The 3749-nt window shown below is 41.3% G+C and overlaps 1 protein-coding gene across 1 annotated transcript in view; it reads left to right on the forward strand.

Annotated features, from left to right (window-relative positions):
• TARS (threonyl-tRNA synthetase) overlaps positions 1 to 301 on the forward strand; it is a 36312-nt gene extending 36011 nt beyond the window's left edge. The window contains exon 20 of the mRNA XM_011980809.1: positions 29 to 301. The gene's annotated coding sequence lies outside the window, so the exon portion shown is untranslated. The remainder of the gene's footprint in view (positions 1 to 28) is intronic.
• The last annotated feature ends 3448 nt before the right edge of the window (positions 302 to 3749 follow it).

Below are 3749 nucleotides of genomic sequence, written 5' to 3' on the forward strand. Positions count from 1 at the left end.
ACTTTATACTCTGAAATTGTCAATTTATGTTGAACTTGAAGGAGTTTGGCAGAGTCCGAGTAGGTCAACCTGCAGGCGTAACTATTTTTGACCTAATCAGTTTTTAAACAATGTGCATTTGAAGGAGTTAATTAAAAGAGCCAATAAAATGATTTTACTCATTCAGTATCTGAGTACTGGAAATACTTTAGTATAATGAGGGAGAACTTTTTTGTAAATTTAATGCAATTGAAAAAGTTTTAAATTCAATTAAGATAACTAGAATTGGATTATGGTGTAAAAATAAAAAAAAAATTATTCATATCAGTTTCAAGACTGCTCTGTCCCTCTCATGTACACATACATGCCTAAGACAAATCATGTGGTTCAGTATTTATCTTCACAGTTTTACAGCAAATATGATGCAGGGTGGGTGGAGACAGGGTAGGTCTGCAGCATCATAATGCTGTTCATAAACTGGATGTGAGCTGGGTGCTGGCTTCTCAGAGGATAAACACCTTTGGGAGTGTCATTTTTACTTAATGTTGGACATCTTTTCAAACAAAAACTACCATGGATCTATTATAAAGTAGATTTGACAAATGTTTAAGATAAAACATGGGTCTTCAGAGAAATATCTGTTTATGGCAGACTGTTCTGGACCATAGAATCACTTGTTTTACAAATTCCCTGTTTCCTCATGTGGGATCATTTTCAAAATCTTCTACCAATAAATGGTGATTGAGAGGATAGCACAAAGTAAATAATTTCTTATGTGGATAAATATTCATTCCTCCTTGATATAATGATTTTTAAAAGCAACATCTTTTTTTTATTTTTTTTGAGACAAGATCCTTTGTCGCCCAGGCTGGAGTGCAGTGCCACAATCTCGGCCCACTGCAACCTCAGCCTCCCAGTAGCTGGGACTACAGACATGTGCCACCATGCCTGGCTAATGTTTGTATTTTCTATAGAGATGGTTTCATCATGTTGCCCAGGCTGGTATCAAACTCCTAGATAAAAGAGATCCACCTGCCTCCGCCTCCCAAAGTGCTGGGATTACAGGCATGAGCCACTACGCCCAGCCTGAAAAGCAACATCTCGTCAGTGCTATAATCTCAAAGAGCTTGTTTGCAAGGTGTGATGGTTAATACTAAGTGTCAACTTGATTGGATTGAAGGATGCCTTTATTGTTTCTGGGTGTGTTTGTGAGGGTGTTGCCAGAGAGACTGACATTTGAGTCAATGGCCTGGGAGAGGCAGACACACCCTCCATGTGGGTGGGCACCATCCAGTCAGCTGCCAGTACAGCTAGAACAAAGCAGGTGGAAGAAGGTGGAATTGGCTTGCTGTCTTCTGGCTTTCATCTTTCTCCTGTCCTGGATGATTCTGCCCTTGGACATCAGACTCCAGGTTCTTTAGCTTTTGGACTCTTGGACTTATACCCATGGTTTGCCAGGGGCCCTCTGGCCTTTGGCCATTGACCGGAGGTTGCACTGTTGGCTTCTCTGCTTTTGAGACTTTGGACTTGGACTAAACCATTACTGGCTTCCTTGCTCCTCAGCTTGCAGACGGCCTATCATGGGACTTCACCATGTGCTTATGTGAGTCAATTCTTAATAAATTTCCTTCATATATACATATATCCTGTTCTGTGCCTCTGGAGAACCCTGACTAACACACATGGGTCACTTCAAAGAGAAGCTAATTTGCATAGATTAATTTTCACTTTAATAAAGGAACTAAGATCTTTAATCATAGAGGGGTTTTCTTTTGAAACTTTGTAATTAAGCCTTGCTTCCAAATAGCTTCAAAATTAGCTTTTGATAGAGTTGTAATTTTTATGTGTCTGAAGGAAATTTAATTTTATACTTAAACCAGACTCAACATTTAGAGAAGCTTTACAAATCGTTCAAAACTTGGGATAAAAAAATATAATAAAGGCATAGTTTAGTGGGACTGGAAATCAAAGGTTTCTTTTGATCTAACACCTACTTAGCTTAGTCCTCACTTCTAGTGGAATCATTAGAGGGCCACTGTCTTGATGGGAGGGTTCTTGTGTTTTTTGTTTTTGTTTTTGTTTTTTTTTTTTGAGAAAGGGTCTTGCTCTGTCACCAAAGCTGGAGAGCAGTGGCACAATCAGGGCTCACTGTTGCTTTGAACTCCCGGGTTCAAGTGGTCTCCCACACGACAGCCTCCCATGTACCTGAGACTGCAGGTACATGCCACCACACTTGGCTAACTTTTAATTTTTTTATTTCTTGTAGAGATGAGGTTCTTACTATGTTGCCCAGGCTGGTCTCAAACTCGTTGGCTCAAGCAGTCTTCCTGCCTCAGCCCCCCAAAGTGCTGTGATTACAGGTGTGAGCCACGACACCCAGGGACCACTCTCTAAGAGCGATTATAATTGTGGGTTTACCCCATCAAAGCTCTTATCTGTAATTTTATTTTCTTTCCTTTCCTGGAGAGCAGAGACTGGTCTACTTACAGTTCTTCATTCATCTGTTCTGTCATATAACTTGAAGATTTGAAAGAACCCAATTGTTAAGCTTTCTTGAGCATCTAATCTATTGTGAGTTATATGGTCTTGGTAATTAAATAAACAGGAACAATTTGAGAAAAATAATACGTGCAACTGCCATGTGACAAAATCTGTAAAGATAGATTTTGTGAAGTAAAGAGGTCAAACTCAAACCAGATTGTCACAAAAGTGATGATCAGGGCAGGAAATTTGGGAAACAAGAAGATTAAGACTTGCCAGAAATACAGAGCAGTGATGTTAAGAAGGTATAAGGGAAAAGGGTGAAGTTACCTCGAATGATGGGCTGAGTTCAGAATCTTGTGTACTTATGAATCTTGTTTCAGTTCCTCACCTTTACTACAGTGATAGACACCTGCACCTCATCTCAGGTCCCCTGCTCTGTGACTAGTAGACAAATGCTTCTCAAATGACAACGGCCATATGAATCACCAGGAGATGGCGTTAAAATGCAGGCTGATTCTGTAGGTCTGGGCTGGATTGGAGACACTGCATTAACAAGCTCCCAGCTGATGTTGAGAAATACACTTTGAATAGAAGGCTCTCATCCCCACTCTGTCCTTATTCTGTTCTGCCTTTAAAAAAAAAAAGAAGATCAAATAGGGAAAAAAGACTTATAAGGAAACCAACTTTCTGTCCTTTTGACCTCCATCTCTCTTCCTCTTACTGAGGCAACCACTTTCAGACACGCTGGTGTATATCTCTTTTCCTATCTCTAAATACTATTGCAATCTCATTATTTTTAATAGAGATGCCCAGGCCACAATGTGGTGGCTCATAGCTCACTGCAACCTCGAACTCCTAGCTCAAGCAGCCCTCCTGCCTCAGCCTCCCAAGTAGCTGGGACTACAGGTATATACCACTATGCCTGGCTAATTTTTTTGACTTTTTATTTATAGAGATGGGATCTCCCTGTATTGTCCAGGCCAGTGTTGAACTCCTGGCCTCAAATGATCTTCCCACTTCAGCCCCCAACATAGTTGGGATTACAGGAGTGAGCCACCACGCCTGATTGTTGCTGTCTCTTTTCATTACTCTTTTTTTTTTTTTTTGAGACGGAGTCTCCTCTGTCGCCCAGGCTGGAGTGCAGTGGTGCGGTCTCGGCTCACTGCAAGCTCCGCCTCCTGGGTTCACGCCATTCTCTTGCCTCAGCCTCCCAAGCCTACAGGTGCCCGCCACCAGGCCCAGCTAATTTTTTGTATTTTTAGTAGAGACAGGGTTTCACCGTGGTC

Source organism: Mandrillus leucophaeus, unplaced genomic scaffold (genome assembly GCF_000951045.1).
Source record: "Mandrillus leucophaeus isolate KB7577 unplaced genomic scaffold, Mleu.le_1.0 Scaffold218, whole genome shotgun sequence".
Taxonomy (NCBI): Eukaryota; Metazoa; Chordata; class Mammalia; order Primates; family Cercopithecidae; genus Mandrillus; species Mandrillus leucophaeus.